The sequence below is a fragment of the Panicum virgatum genome, chromosome 1N (genome assembly GCF_016808335.1).
Source record: "Panicum virgatum strain AP13 chromosome 1N, P.virgatum_v5, whole genome shotgun sequence".
Taxonomy (NCBI): Eukaryota; Viridiplantae; Streptophyta; class Magnoliopsida; order Poales; family Poaceae; genus Panicum; species Panicum virgatum.
Genome location: NC_053145.1, coordinates 29,851,869 through 29,869,146, shown reverse-complemented (window position 1 = coordinate 29,869,146; position 17,278 = coordinate 29,851,869). Strand labels below are relative to the sequence as shown.

Sequence of the window (17,278 nt, the reverse complement as noted above, 5' to 3'; positions counted from 1 at the left end):
GGTGCACACATATGAGTCACAAGGAATTGCTGAAAAAAAAGTACATAATAATGAATAGCTGGTTCTCTGGATTACTGAATCCAAGTGTATACATATAGTTGGGTGTGCGAGTGACTACACAAATGTGCACATATTAGTCGCGATTGGCTGTCTCATGCACCCGCCGAAAACCGAAAGTCTACAAAAAAATACATGAAGCATCTTTCAATCAGTTGGAACCCTCTTCCTTGTAAAGTTCAGTATTATGACTGTCATGTGGATGAGATGAGGCGACGAGTCCTAAAGGGAGAAAAACTGTATGAAAAATTACTGGAAGAAAATGCAACCTACTAGTAATCCTAATAATAATACTGTATGAAAAAGTCTAAAAAAAGTCTAAAAAAACACATGGACCATCTTTCTCTTCACTTGGAATCCTCTCCCTTGTGAAGTTCTGTACTATCATTGTTGTATGCATGAGGCCATGAGTCAAGAAAAAGGGGTGCCATGCCCATATGAACCTACCACCGGTAAAAACTTTGAATAAGATCGTTGAGAAAAACACAGCGAGAATAACTTAAAAAAATGCTACAATGTATTACTGGGTCATAGAGAATTACTGAAAATATACAAAGTATTGGGGGGCATTTGTAAGTATTACTGGATTACTGGAGACATATCGTAAGCGAGGGCGCTAGAATGATCCCATATTCGGAAGAATTAGGGATTAGATCTTTATCGTCAAGCATCCAAAAATAACAAAAAGAAAAAATACTGGGCTATCTCAAAACCTAACGAATTACTGATACACCTAAGGTATCGAGGGATTACTGATATGTGTAAGTATTACTGGATTACTGGAGACATACCATAAGTGAGGGCGGTAGGATGACCCCATATCTGGCAGAATTGGGGTTTAGTTCTTTGTCACCATGCACGGTAATAAAAAATAATACTGGTCTGTTTACGAAACCTAAAAAATTACTGATACTAAATCCTAATTACTGATACTAAATCGTACAATTACTAATACTAAAAAAATACTAGTCTAACCACTAAAACTAACAGAAAAAGAACAATTGTGCTTGAAATAACAAATTATTGAACTAAAAATACTAATAGAACTACTAGATTAACTACTCGGTTAAGATCATCAATGCTCAGTAATAAAAAATACTAGACTAACTACTAAATCTAACAAATTATTGATACTAAATCCTTACAAAACTACTAGCCTAAAAACTAAATTTAGAGAATCAACATTCCGCCATCCAGATCAGTATCCACTCTAGATGGTTCAGTAATCCGCCTTTAAAATTATGTTAATTTGAGTTACTGAATATAAAATTAGACGAGCTCAGTATTTTTTTAGTTGCAGTAGTTACGGAGCTGTATTCAAACTTATATTGTTCGGTGGTCTAATATTTCGTTGTTTGACCCAGTAGTTCAGTAGTAATAACTCCTGAACTACTAGACTAACTACTAGGTCCAGATCATCAGCACTAGGGAATCCAAAAAAAAGGTACTGACTATCCCAGAAACTAACAAATTACACATACTAAAATCCTAATAAATTTAAAAACTAATGGCTGAACTAGCCAACATTCAGTGCGGTTTAGAGCATCAAAATGTTCAGTAATCACTGATAAAATGTGCATCCTGCCCAACGCCGATCCAAGCTGAATGTTCAGTAACCAACTAACCATTGGATGGGAATGCACCTTGCAAAATCTAGTCCATGGCGTGCATCTGGATGCGGATATCCAAGCTGCTGGCACGCAGCCTCACGCATCCTGCTCCGCGCCAGCACCTCCTCGTCGGGGGTCATGCACGGGAAGGGGCGTGGGCGGGGTGACCGCGCTCATCACGCAGCCTGTGACCGCCGCTCTCCGTTGCCGGCGCTGCACCCCGGCCGCTCGAGGACGTCGATGAGCCCCCGCCGCTCGCAACCTTCGCGCCATGCTGCTCAGCGCCGCCGCAGCCTCCGTGTCCGCTAGCTGCCTCTGCGCCATGCCACTCAATGCCACTGCAGCCGATGCGCCCATGGGGCCGCCGTGCTTTCGCTGCTCAAGGCCGCCACACTCCCTCCTGCTCGGGGCTGCTGCTCTTCCGCACCGCGGCGATTTGGATCCAGTGGGGTGGGTTGGAGGGGAGACGAGACGAGTGGGTAATTGAAGTGGGGATGGGCTAAACTGGGCCGGGCGGGTTTGGATGGGTCTGGCGTGGGAGGGCGGCTGGGTGGGTTGGTTGGCCGGTTGGGTCCGTTGGGTGCTGGCTGTAGAATGCTATTCTACACCTAGGGTGTAGATTAGCACATAGGTATATATATATATATATATATATATATATATATATATATATATATATATAGGGCTAATCCCTACCCTTATTCCATACCCAAGCCAACCGGTGGCGCGCACGCAAGCGCCCCCCCTCACGCAGCCCGCTAGCGGTTTTTCTTCGAGCGCGAGCCATTCTGACGCGGTGCACCCGCACGCACAGGAGCGAGCACGTCTGGTTTTTTTCTTGACCGAGCCCGTCTGGTTTTTTTCTTGACCGACGTGTACGTGGACCGAGCAGGCAGCGCTTGTTCTTTGCTCTCAGTCGCAGAAGCGCACGTCTCCGCCAAGCATCGCTCCTAAATCCTAATCTCCGGAGGAAATGATCGCTAAGTACTGGAAATGCTATCTCTGCCTGTCTCCGCCTCGGAACATTGTTTTTGAAAAATGCATTGGCAAAAGAATTTGTGAGAGAATGGATCACAGATAGGCAGAAGAACACCCTCGAATACAACAGACTGACTTTACTAGCAGCATATTTGTTCACCGAGTTAATTTGTGTAACAAGGTAACATGTATATATGGACAATGAAAGGAGGAGGCACAGGGAAACTAATCTAGCTAGCACACACTACTGATAAATATTTAAATGGAAGAGGAACCCTCCAATACTAAATTAGAGAAGCTCGTCGGTAATGCAGCATCTCATCCCTCATCCTAGCTGATCGTGCCTGCAAGAAAGCATAATTATAATATTTTAAAAAGAAAATTGGGGTATTGCAGAAATGGGATGTAGTTTAGGAAAATAGTATACTATGCTTACCAGATTTATATTAGTCTTTAATTTAGGCAGCCATGACCTTCACCATCACAATCACAGTATTCCAGAATTTTCATTGCAAAGAAGGTAGTCATTAAGAGACTTCTGGATAGATTATCCACACGTCCGAATGCACAACATACTGAGAATCATATCAACCATCCTAATTTGCTCCAATGCGCCTGCTCTTGCCTCACCTATGATGATTGTATCAGATGATCTCAGTGCAGCAATAAACTCATCAACAATCACACCGCACTGAGCAGCCAGCCCAAATTTAGTCATTTAGATTTCTGGCAACTCACCCACTCCTATATCTTCACCTCCTTCCTCTGGTAGTGCAGCATCACACATTAACAAGTGTTGACGCAAATCTCGGTCAACACATGAGAGCACTCGAACGTGCGAGTCGCAAAGGGACCGAAGAGCTGCAAGGCCACACGGACCGGTTAGACCGGTTGAGCAAACCGGTCAGACCGGTTTCTAGGGTTTCGCTGGAATCGGTCGTCTCGAGGGATAAGTATCACACTTACGTGGTGAAGAGCGGCAAGGTTTACGAGCAAACCAGCAAAGGATAACCAACGCGCTTACGTGACGAAGAACGACTAGTTTACGAGCAAACTAGCAAAGGCCGTCGAAGCTCTCGCCCGGGAGGGACCCCGTCGGGGCGTGAACGTCGCCGGACGTGCCCTAGGTCGACCAGCGAGCTTAGGACGCCATCAATGGCCGTGGAGATCACGATGGACAGCAAGGGAGATTGGAAAAGACTAGGATTTAGAGGTAAAAAGTAGATGTATTTTGTATTGTTCGATTGGGTGTGTCTCAATCGGCCATAGCCCTTTATATTTATAGGGTGGGAAGGTCTGTACCCGTGGGAGGTCAAAAATATGTTACAAACCGACCTAGAATCAAATTATAACTCTAATTCGCACTAATCTGCTAAAAACCGGTCAAACCGGTCCCTAAATCCGGTCAGACCGGACTCCTTGTGCTGCACAGCAGCCAAAACCGGTCAGACCGGTCCCCAAATCCGGTCAGACCGGTTTCGCCCAGATAGGCGAACTTCCTGGTGCCATAACTCCTACACCCGGACTCTGAATTAGGCGATCCATATGTCCGTTTCGATCGTCTCGACGAGGGCTTCGTCTTGGTGCATTAAAACCCATGATTTGACCTCATCTTGATGCCTTTTTGTGCCCATCTTTGTCTCATTATTGAAAATCATATCTAGAATATCCCAAAACGATCTCCATATCCTGCACAATGGTCATATATGCCAAACTTGCAAAATAATAAGAGTTAATATTGAATTGGCTATTTTGGCATTTATCTTGCCTACTTCAGGTCATGCCAATTTTGAGTGTCAACATATGCCCCTCTGTTTCTTGGTAAAGTTTACGTACCAAGAAACATCTCTTTTGGCCAAAATCATAGAAGACCGATGACTAATACTAGTACATCATCTATGTTTTTATTCTAAAACCAATAAAACTTCATCGGTCATGTTACTTGGTACTAACCAGGATAACAATATCATCCTTGCTGTTTTCATTTGCACATGATGAGTGAGATACAAGCCTGAGTACACACCACCTCGGCTATGAATACTTGATGCAATGGCTAGAACCATCTTCACCACATATGCCTAAATCGACCAAATCATTATGAAAACAATCAGTCTTTGCAATGCTCCTCAACTTAGCATACCTATCGGACAATCCGATGCACTGCCGGACTGTCCGGTAGCTAGAACCGGACTGTCCGGCGTTGGCAGAGTTAGCCAACATCGGTCTTGCCCCCCGAGCATCAAAGCCATGCCATGATTGGGGACAAATACTTAGCACGATGATGAGAAAAAATTCATCGGCTATGTCAATCACTGAGAACAAGGATACTTTTTGAACTATATAACTTGCTCACATGGAAAATAACACATTAGCCAAATCAATGATACACAAACTCGAATTCAGACATTGGCTATATGATCAACATAATCAATTTACTTGAAATCAATCGGCTATATCAATTATGCATAGGTGTTGCAATTTAAACAACAGCCGAATATTAACAAGCAAATATAACGAGCATGCTCATCCCAAGAATAAATATAACCGAAGTGAAGCATAACAAGTATTATGTAAACAATAACATAATTACCAGCAACTAAAATACTTCGGCCTTATAAAAGTAGCAAACATATTGAAATTTATCCATATGCATAATAACTCGGTTGCATCCCTCCATAGCACGAAGACATATATGGATTAAAATAATGCCATGAGGGATAACCGAACATACCTTGCGATGACATACCTATATGTGGCACGACTGAGAAATATGGATGATGCAATGACCAATAACTCTGATGATTTGGAGCAAACATTTCAGTTGAGATCTTGGCCTTCTTCTTTTTGCTTGCATCCATCTCACTTTTCACACGAGCACCATCCTTGTTTTGAGCTTGAGAACTCCCTTTAGGAACCCAAGTCATGTTCCTTTTCTTCAACTCACACGTACTGAGTTTCTCTAGCTTCTTCTTGCGCCAATTTGATAAACCGAGTGAGCTTCTCGGTTGTGATTTAGTTTTGGACAGCAACACGTCTTTATCAACATTTGGTACATTAAAATTTCTCGGTTCAGATTTAGTGCCTACAATATTGCTAGCTGATTTTTCTACTGTTTTGGCACTACTAGCCGAAGTATCTAATACTTTATTCGGCTTTGCAACATATGAATTCAGATCTGAACCTTTACCTTTTCTATTATCCTTCTTCACCACATAAGCTTGCTTGACCACTTTATTTTTATTTTGAGCTCCAGACCGATTTTTAGGAATAAAATGGTCTTTGTTATATGGTTGTTTTCCAAAATCAGAATTGCTAGGAGCTGAATACTCTACATTATGTGGTCTAAAATGTGAAGAAGAATATGAATTTGAATCATACCAGCCCCAAGATGAATAAGGATGAAAGTACGTTGGAGCTGAACCAAACTGCATTGGCATTGGCGGCTCAAAAGGAGAATATGTTGCTACTGCATGAAACCCTTCTCCTTGCCAATCCCAATCTTCAAATCTGCGCATTGGAGGTGATCTTGAAGACTTCAAAGGTGTTTTTGATGACTTGACATTGCCGGTTTGATCAACACCCTTTGCCTCGTTCTGCCTCAGGTACTTAGCCAGAAGTTGCTCAAAAGTAATCTTTGGCCTTTTACCTTTCTGTTGATTACGACCTGTACCTCCAAAATATTTTAAATTTGGCATATTGGGCATATCTGGTTTAACATGCCCCCCACCGGACAGTCCGGTAGTAGCTGTCGGATAGTCCGGTGTTGCACCGGATAGTCCAGTGGACATCACCGGACAGTCCGGTATTCCCTGGCCAGCAGGGTGAATCGGCCCCCGATTCAGTGAAGAAACACTCTCTTGCCCCCCAGCACTTAATGTCTTCTCTACAACCTTGGTGGAGTCATTGCAACTTGTAGAATTCATATGCACATCACAAACACTACCTCCACCATCACTTGGGGGACTCGAACTGCTTTCCTCATCAATCGTCTTTTGATCTTTGGATGAATTAAGACGATTTGGTTTACTACTGCCATCACGACCAATTGAACTCAACTGGTCATCTTCCTGATTCTCTGCAAATCTCAATCGTCCTTTGTTTATAGCCGATTGTATTAGCCGACGAAACATATTGCAATTACTAGTGTTATGATCAAAAGAATTATGCAACTTGCAATATGTCTCTACTTCTAAGCTCTGAGGTGATGGCATGACTCGGTGATCAACTATTCTAATAAGATTATGCTCCAGCAAGGCATCAAATATATGATCACTCAAAGTCAAATCAAAAGTATACTTAATTTTCTTTAGCCGATCCTTTTGTGGAGACGGCTTTAGAGCTGGGCAAACGAATGGTTCAGATTTCTCACAAATCCATTCGGCCATACATTTGCTTGTGGTTTCTTGGCACGATGATTTAGAACTAGCTAAGATATTATCATCGGCCTTCTCGACACAAGTCATCTTTGGTTTTCTTCTCTTAGATTTAGGATTACCACAAACAAACCAAGTAGATAAAAACTTTGGCAATAAAGATGGATCAAACTTAAAAGTCAACATATTACTATTATCGGCCTTTCTAATTCGAATAGAACATCGGTCGATCCCTTTTGAAACCATCTTATTGTTAACAAGCAAATTACAAATCTCAATCGATCTTTCAAAATTATGCAAGATAATATCACTAATGGATTTATCAACAGAAGACACATGATCAGATTGAGAACTAGGTAAAGCGCTTGTAAGTTTTACCTTGTTGAACGTGCTAGAGAGACGCGGCGGCTTCACCCGAATCATGTCCCGTCCTTCCTGATGATGGCGGTGATGCCCCATAGCCTCCCTCTTGTCTTTAGCTTTTGGATCCACAACAGATGTGGCTGCCTCTGTGGTCTGAGATGTTGAATCAGGGCCTGCTGCTGACAACATCTCAGCACCGGACAGTCCGTTAGGTGCCACCAGACAGTCCGATGTTTGGACTTCATTCTGATTAGCCGCCTGGGCAGGAGCTTCAGCGGCTTTCAGTTCCCGTTGTCCAGGAGAAAGCAAAGGATGTGTCTCTACTCCAGCAACCGAACATTGTTCGATTATATCACATTCTCCATTACGATCACCATCCTCTCTAACATGAGTCAAACTAGCCAAAGTAATGGGTCCTTTGGCTTTAGAGAAATCTAGCTGAGCTGTCCCTTTATGCTTGACATGCTTTTCTACAACTAGATCTATTCCTTTTGACAAAACAGATTCGGAACAAGAATTAATACTCACATCCGAATCATCTTTAACATCGTTAGAAAAGCGGTCATGAAACTTTTGCTCTAACAGGGACCACGTATAAATCTCATGATCAGATAATGATTTAAACCATAAAGACGCAGCTCCAGCTAATGACCAAGGAAACAAAACAGATTTCACAAGATCTGTAGCACCTTCCAATTTTTCTACATATTGATTGATATGTTCCCAGGTGCTCGCACCATCCCCTCCATTAAACTTGACAAATTGTGGATCATAAATGAAAGTGCAATGCTTATGAAAATCAGGCCAAAGCACATCCATATCAAGCTCAGATGGAGAAGGTGAGTCACTCAATGACAAACATGCACCTGCTGAATTCTCATGGGTTCGGCTAGAGTTAGGAGTAACATGCGAGGCCGAATCATGAATACTGGAAGTCACATAAGGTGCTGAATTCTTACTAATTCGGCTGGCATTATGAAAATCATAGGAAGCCGAATCATTAACACTAGGAGCTGCACATGATGCTGAATTTGCATTAACCCGGCTGTCATTATTGAAAACATAGGAAGCCAAATTATGCATATTAGGACTTAAATATGGTGCTGAATTTTTAATAATTCGGTCAGCATTATTGGAAGCATAAGATGCCGAATCATAAATATTAGGATTCGAATATGGTGCTGAAATTTCATTAATTCGGTTGGAACTAGTAATAGCATAAGAGACCGAATTATGACTATCAGAGCCATATTGTGTAGCATATGACATTTGAGAACAATTGGCCGGAGCGCTGGTATTAGCATGGCCAATTTTCTCATTCATCGGCATGCCCCCTGAGGGGTTCACAAATTGTATGTGTGCTGCCGATGAATAAATAGGTGAAATACCTCCATGTATATTATAAGAATTAGCGGCATGAGATGTTTCATACTGAACGGCCGAACTTACCACACTAGTTTGGCCTTGGTAATTATATATCGGTACTTGACCTTGTTCCACCGATGTGTAATGATTTACGTGTTGCATGTTACTAGCAGTAGAATTAAATCCCAAAGCAGACATATTATGCGACATAGGCTTTTGCATACAATTTTCAGCATTATAATATGCACGATGAGAAGCATTATCTGAATAATGACTAGCCGACGCAATAACATATCTACTATAATGACTAGCAACATCAACACGAGAATTCATGGTGTTTGCAAAATTAATGCTAGAATTACTCAACTCATTTGCAAACTGTACCTCAGGCATGTTGTAGTAATATTGTTGTGGTACATATGAATAACCCGCCATGTATACTTCTTAATAGGTCTTGATACTTCTGGTCTTGTAATCAATAAATCCAGATATATTTGATAATCCAAGCAATCAATAACCAACACTTTGTATTTTCTTTTGGTCTTTGATATACAGCAGCAAGCAAAGTGGAGTGCAATCGGCTTGAGCAGCCTGATGCAATACCACAATTATATTTGCAATCGGTCTAAAGAGACCAGATGCAATAACAAGGGCGAACCAAAATAGTAGATCAATTAACACAGGGTTAGGGTAGAAAAATTCGGTTGCTTTAATAACCAGAATTATCTTCCCCAGTGGAGTCGCCAAAATGTGTTGACGCAAATCTCGGTCAACACACAAGAGCACTCGAACGTGCGAGTCGCAAAGGGACCGAAGAGCTGCAAGGCCACACGGACAGGTTAGACCGGTTGAGCAAACCGGTCAGACCGGTTTCTAGGGTTTCGCTGGAATCGGTCGTCTCGAGGGATAAGTATCACACTTACGTGGTGAAGAGCGGCAAGGTTTACGAGCAAACTAGCAAAGGATAACCAACGCGCTTACGTGATGAAGAACGACTAGTTTACGAGCAAACTAGCAAAGGCCGTCGAAGCTCTCGCCCGGGAGGGACCCCGTCAGGGCGTGAACGTCGCCGGACGTGCCCTAGGTCGACCAGCGAGCTTAGGACGCCATCAATGGCCGTGGAGATCACGATGGACAGCAAGGGAGATTGGAAAAGACTAGGGTTTAGAGGTAAAAAGTAGATGTATTTTGTATTGTTCGATTGGGTGTGTCTCAATCGGCCATAGCCCTTTATATTTATAGTGTGGGAAGGTCTATACCCGTGGGAGGTCAAAAATATGTTACAAACCGACCTAGAATCAAATTACAACTCCAATTCTGACTAATCTGCTAAAAACCGGTCAGATCGGTCCCTAAATCCGGTTAGACCGGACTCCTCGTGCTGCACAACAGCCAAAACCGGTCAGACCGGTACCCAAATCCGGTCAGACCGGTTTTGCCCAGATAGGCGAACTTCCTGGTGCCATAACTCCTACACCCGGACTCTGAATTAGGCGATCCATATGTCTGTTTCGATCGTCTCGACGAGGGCTTCATCTTGGTGCATTAAAACCCAATATTTGACCTCATCTTGATGCCTTTTTGTGCCCATCTTTGTCTCATTGATGAAAATCATATCCAGAATATCCCAAAACGATCTCCATATCCTGCACAATGGTCATATATGCAAACTTGCAAAATAATAAGAGTTAATATTGAATTGGCTATTTTGGCTTTTATCTTGCCTACTTCAGGTCATGCCAATTTTGAGTGTCAACAATAAGTAAAATATATAAGTATTTCTTGAAGAATTTCAAACTTCCAAAGATCAATCCAAGTTTGACTTGGATGAAGATTCTCCATTTATTACGTTGAAACTTGCAACCTTTGAAAGAAAATAAATCCAGGCAATGTTGAATTTTCTAGAGCTAAATTTGTGCGCATTGCATCTCTGAACTACCACACACTGGTGGACCAAACATGGCTCATATTGCTAAACTGACTGAGGTGCATCATACCTCAAAATACTGAGTGTGAGACTGCACGGTTACCGCAAGAACTGGCAATTGGTTCATGAGAAAGATGGGAATGAGATACATGCTAATCCACTAATGTCCAAATACAATTGCAGTTATCTCCCTTGACCTGATGAACTGGTAATGCCTCCATTAGCTGCAGAGTTTGATAGTGCAAACTACGTGTGCCCAGATTTTAATTATTTTTCCTTTCATCACCTAGCAGAACATTGAATACCAAAGTCATTGTTTACACAAATCAATCAAAGGCATAGGGCATGTATCACAAGCATATAGATGGAACAAGACATTTATCAGACAAAATATAGTACAATGAACCATTATTTCCTCTCTTGAGTTAGATTAGCAAGTATATTGATCTGAACATATGATCTCATATATAAGGCATTAGGCAATTAAACGATCCAGGATTTGGCCTAGTACCAAATATTTGGTTGGCTAGTCCAGTCTCTACAAATTTTGGATGTACACATGAAGTCATTAGGCTCAATCAGATCGACTAAGAGCTACAGCCATGTTGAACAGGTAGGTGATGCAGAAAGTTGGGATCGAAAATCAAATAAATCACTCACAAAATCAAACAACTGGATTGGATTTGTCTGTATTATACGTGGAATTCCACCACCGTACACAGCTGCACTTGCCGATCCGGTGATGTGAAACTCGTTCCCACCTCCAGATACCTCGTAACAGCTTGCTCGATGCCGTCGCCGTTGGATCCCCCACAGCTGCCAGCTCCATGCCGTCACCGCTGGCTGATTCCCCGCATCCGCATGCTGACCAATGCCGCCGCCGCCGCAACCGAGGCCACTTCTGAACAATAGAGGTGCCGTGAGTTTTGAGTCTTAGAATCTCACCACAAGTAAACCTTGCAGCTGCAAGACCTTCAGAGAACAGACCCCACCATACATCCTGCCAGCTTGCTTTTGTTCTTAGAGTAACTTCTTCAAAATTCTTGACCTGTGCAGCCGCTCAACTCCAGCAGTTCCTCCCTGAAAGGTACAACATCTACAAATGAAATGCTAAAACAGCATGCAATTGCACATAACAGCATAAGTTCAACTTTGTTTAGTATTTAAGTCTCGCTACTACACCTTTTTTATAAGGTGTCCCCAATACTGCATCTTAAGCACATCAAGAACAAGATAGGGATTCATAAGTGAAGGCACATAATTTATCTGAGGAACATACAAACATCGCGATGACCTATATGCTGCAAACAACAACACTAGTGTAGTAGCATGGAGGTGCAACAAAGGTTACAAGTAGTTCTTATTCCACTAAAAACGAAACTACTGTTACAAGATCAATGTGCCGGCACAACTGATTGTGATGGCATAAAAACTACAAATGGCATCTGAAAACCAGGCCCTATGTAAAATGCAAGAATGAGATCATCTTGTTTTGTGGTTTCGCTCAATAAATCCTTTCATAGCAAACTAGCTCACAGCTAAGACACATCTAGAACAACTCTTGTAAAAAATTACCTAGACTTGATTGTGATACATTACACACAAAAGGATAGGGTGGGACAAGACACGCAAAAGGATAGGGCGGGACAGTGGGGACAATTTTGTCCCACATCCGTGAACTTAATGGCAGAAGGCAGATATCTTGTCGAAATGTGTGTTACCATTTATGAACATCCAAATAAAAAGATGAACTGCAAGAAAACTTACAGGAAGAATGATTGGGTCATATTTTGAATCGGAGGCACTCAGTCTAAAAAGTTTTGAAATTGAAGTGCCAAGCCAATATATGTGGTAAAGAGGACACATATTTAAGAATTCCACTGACAATTAAAAAAATTGATGCGCCTATGACCTTCTAGTTGAGTGGTCCCATGGCGAACCACGCTGAACGTCTTCAGTGTGTGACAGCAGCGAATCTGCACATACACAGATATTAGTACATGAAAAGTAGATGGAAGTGTTGACAGCCAAAATTGGCACCAACCGGTCCGACCAGTCTGACCGAGCGGTCTGACCGGTCGAGGCATTGTGGCCTGTCCGGCAGGGATCGACCGGTCTGACCGGTAGGTCCAACCGGTCTGACTGGTCCAGACAGAGTCCGAGTACAACTAGGGTTTTTCATAGATTTAGATCTGTAAACATGATTTCTTGCGGGATAAGTCCACCCCACCCTATAAATATAAAGGGTTTCGGCCGATTAGAAAATAAATCGAACAAAAATCAATACAAACTCTACTTTTTATCCTCTTCTCCAAACCCTAGCTTTTCCAACCCATCTGTTGTTCTTCCTTCGTCTCCGCGACGTTTGAAGGCGTTCTAGGTGGCCTGCCGATCCTAGAACAACCCTACATGCGCCTACCCTGACGGGGTCCCTCCTGGGTTCGCGTTTGTCGGCCGTCGCCGATTCTCACCGGCGACCGGTCTGACCTGTTCCTTAGACCGGTCTGACCGCTCCACGCAGGGAGAGCTGCATCGAGCTCTTTCTCGCGCCGCATGATCTAGTGCGTTCGTGTGTTGACCGAGATTTGCGTCAACATACTTTTTGGCGACTCCGCTGGGGAAGAAAGATCTTGGTTAATAAAACCGATCTAATCTACTCCAAAGAAGATGGGCTCCAACACAGAAATCGACAAGGAGAACATCATCCCTTCGACATACGAGCATCTTCCAGAAGACGTCCGTCTGCTACTAGAGGAACGCAAGAAGAAGCGCGATGAAGAAGATCTACAAGCGGCGCTTGCGAGCATCAAGGTCGATCGACGCGGCAAAGTCACCAAGATCAAGGAGATCGACTTCGCTTCTACCTCCTCGGATGCATCTACTGAGATAATACCTGCTGCAACTGCTTCACCTTCTGGTGTTACTATGGAACAAATTTAGAAATTGCTAGCTGAGTGTGATGTTTATGGGGTTAATTGGCTTAGCTCTAAGGAAAGGGAATCGGCTGGTAAGAAACCAGAATCAGCCGATGAACCTCCATCTGTTTCTACTTCTGAATTTTATGTTCCTCAACCATCGGCAGCATCTCCTACGAGTCAACCTCAATATGGGATGCCGATGAATTATTTCAGTGATCAAACTGTTACACCCACGTACACTGATCCTATTATGAGTATTCCTGGTTCAACCAACATTAGCCGAATAATCGAGATTGTTCAGTACACACCACCAGAAATCTCCAGGAATTCAGTGCCACACACCGGTCCTATCTCCGACGAGATGTTCGACCGATATGTGCAGCGTTGGCAAAACCGGCAGAGACCGGTCAAACCGGTATATCAGTCCGGTCAGACCGGTTCCCCCCAACCGGTTCGACCGATCGTACCGACCGGTCCGACCGATCCATCCGGTCAGTTTGTTCCAAACCAGCGTGAGGTATCTACATCCACACAGCCAAATTCTTCGAGTAATTTCGATAAAATGCTTACTGATTATAAGAATGATTTGGCTAATCTGCTTTGAGAAAGTTTTGGAGTGGATGTTAGAAGTAAAACCCGTACATACCAAAAGACGTATCCTACTCCGTCTGATTCGGTTGCATACCCTGCTGGTTTTAGGTTGCCTGAGTTTGTTAAATTCAGTGGGAAAGATACTAGGAGTACTTTTGAGCATATTAGTCAGTATCTTGCCCAATTAGGAGAAGCTGGTTCAATAAACGAGTTGAAAATGCGTTTATTTTCTTTATCTCTAACTGGAACCGCTTTCTCATGGTTTTCATCTTTGGCACCTAATTCTATTGGCTCATGGGAACAATTAGAGCAGAAGTTCCATGAGCACTTTTTCTGTGGGCATGATGAGATTAAATTGTCTCACTTGACATCGGTTAGACAAACGCGTGATGAATCTGTCAATGATTATATAAGACGATTCCGCGATACAAAAAACTGATGCTTTAGTGTGAATATTGCAGAAAAAGGATTTAGCTGATTTGGCTTTTAATGGCTTGTGCTCTCATATTAAAGAAAGATTAGAGGGCTATGATTTCTTTACTGTTACTCAGGTGCATCAAAGAGCTTTGGCTATAGAAAGCCAAAGCAAAGAGTCTCAAGAATCTCATATGCATCATCGTTCTAGTGTGCATGCTTTAGAATGCAATTCAAATTGTTCGGACGATGAGTTTAATGATGTGTATGCTGCTGAGTTTGCTTGGCTATCTCAAGCTAAACCATTTACTTGTTCTGCTCTTAAGCCGATTCAGAAAAATTGGCAAGATGAACGATTTACTTTTGATGTATCCAAGTGCGAGAGGATATTTGATGAGTTATATAGGATTGGATACATCAAGATGTCACATACATTACCGCCGCTTGAAGAATTGAAGCGGCGAGCATATTGCAAATTTCATAATACTTTCTCGCATGCCACTAATGATTGCAATGTGTTACGTAGAAAAATTCAATCGGCCATTAATGAAGGATGATTGGTTATTCCTAATATGCAAATTGATCAGAATCCTTTCCCGGTGCATATGTTGGAATTGAATAATCCCAAAGTGTTAGTTCGGCCAAGTCAAGCCGAATCGACAAAAGGGAAAAATGTAGTTATTGGTGATGAAAGACCTGAAAAGAAGCTGACAATACAGACCTCTCAAGGCGCAAAAATACTCGGGGGGCAAGACAAGAAGAAGAAGGCCGACAACAAGTCGACCGGTCTGACCGGCCATAGCGGCGGTCTGACCGGTTCGACCGGTTTGACTGGTCATGGGACCGGTCTGACCGGTGCACCCAGTAAATCTGGGAACTCCTCCAAAATCAAGACAAGGCCAAGTTTTAAGGAACTCTTGGCCAAATATGAGAAGGAAGGGAGTGCTCAGAGACAGAAGGGGCCACCAAGCGAAGTCAAGGATACGGGATCATCGTCAATACATCAAGAGCAATCGAGTCAAGGTAATTATACTTCATCTAGTGGACCGATTGCTCCATGGTATTGCTGGTATCCTTACTTTTATACACCTATGGATTATAGTAGGATGCATATGCAATCATATTATATTCAATATCCTCATATGTATCCAAATCATGCATTACTACAAAGACCGATTGTTGCTAGCAATAATCCAGTCAAACAAGATGTTGATTGCAGCAAAGAGAATGAGAAGAGCAAGGAGCAAGATTCAAAGTATTTACAGCGGAGGTGGTGTCCCTCAGGCTTGTCACATACTCAGAAGCGAAGGCTGCAACGTATGCGCAAGAAGGAGGCAATGGAACAACAAGTGGAGGCCGTGCCAAAGACGTCAGCGACAATGAAGAAGGTGTGGCGGCCCAAACAAGTTGTTTCAACATCGACTTGAGCAAAATATGGCCGATAATTGTTTATCACCTTTAGTACAAAAAATGGCCGATGTAGTGTTAATCATCGCCCTTAGACAATTTTGGCTCAGAAGAATGTTTTTTGGCAAGCAAGCTTTACCAAAAAACAGGGGGGCATATGTTGACAGCTAAAATTGGCACCAACCGGTCTGACCGATCTGACCGAGCGGTCTGACTGAGCGGTTTGACCGGTCGAGGCACTGTGGCCTGTCCGGCAGGGACCGACCGGTCTGACCGGTAGGTCCGACTAGTCTGACCGGTAGGTCTGACCAGTCCGAGTACAACTAGGGTTTTTCATAGATTTAGATCTATAAACAGGATTTCTTGCGGGATAAGTCCACCCCACCCTATAAATATAAAGGGTCACGGCCGATTAGAAAATAAATCGAACAAAAATCAATACAAACTCTACTTTTTATCCTCTTCTCCAAACCCTAGCTTTTCCAACCCCATCTGCTGTTCTTCCTTCGTCTCCGTGATGTTTGAAGACGTTCTAGGTGGCCTGCCGATCCTAGAACAACCCTACATGTGCCTACCCTGACGGAGTCCCTCCCGGGTTCGCGTTCGTCGGCCGTCGCCGATTCTCACCGGTGACCGGTCTGACCGGTTCCTTAGACCGTTCTGACCGCTCCACGCAGGGAGAGCTGCATCGAGCTCTTTCTCGCGCCGCACGATTTAGTGCGTTCATGTGTTGACCGAGATTTGCGTCAACAGGAAGGAGGTAAGAGTTTTACTACCCACGCAAGTTTGAGTAATATCTGGGAATGAACTAAAGGTATCTTGCCTTTAGGTCAATTGTGCAGCGTATTATTATGCGTAAAACATATATCTAATCTAGCAATAACTATAACCTGGGAATAAATTTCAATATTCGTGCTATCCACTGATCACTGCATAAACTGAAATGTAGGGAATCAAAATACATAAAACGAGTCGACGGAAGCAGTGAATGGGAGACAATGACGCACCGGAAGGCTCCATCCACGCAGGGTCTCTACAGGGTGGCCGGAGGTGGGTGAGTCGAGGACGCTGTGCGGCAGGAGACTAGTACCAGAACAGCAGGAGGACGGGAATCGGCACCCGGCGCAGACGTCTGCTGCTCGCCGTCACGGCGTGGGAGTAGCCGGGGCGAGCAACTGGACGGCGCCGCGCCAAGACCATCTGCGTGCCGTCCTGCTCCTTGCGCTCGCGTGCCACGCACTGCTCGCTGCCCCCGTGCGCTAGGCCGCCTGGACC

At 43.4% G+C, this 17,278-nt stretch overlaps 1 long non-coding RNA gene across 1 annotated transcript; it reads right to left on the bottom strand.

Annotated features, from left to right (window-relative positions):
- Positions 1 to 11,543: 11,543 nt before the first annotated feature.
- On the bottom strand, positions 11,544 to 17,054 carry LOC120654040. Its single transcript, XR_005666952.1, has 3 exons — positions 17,011 to 17,054; positions 12,586 to 12,649; positions 11,544 to 11,753 (listed from the first exon to the last, which is right to left on the bottom strand). It is a non-coding gene; the product is annotated as an uncharacterized LOC120654040 (long non-coding RNA).
- Between the last annotated feature and the right edge of the window lie 224 nt (positions 17,055 to 17,278).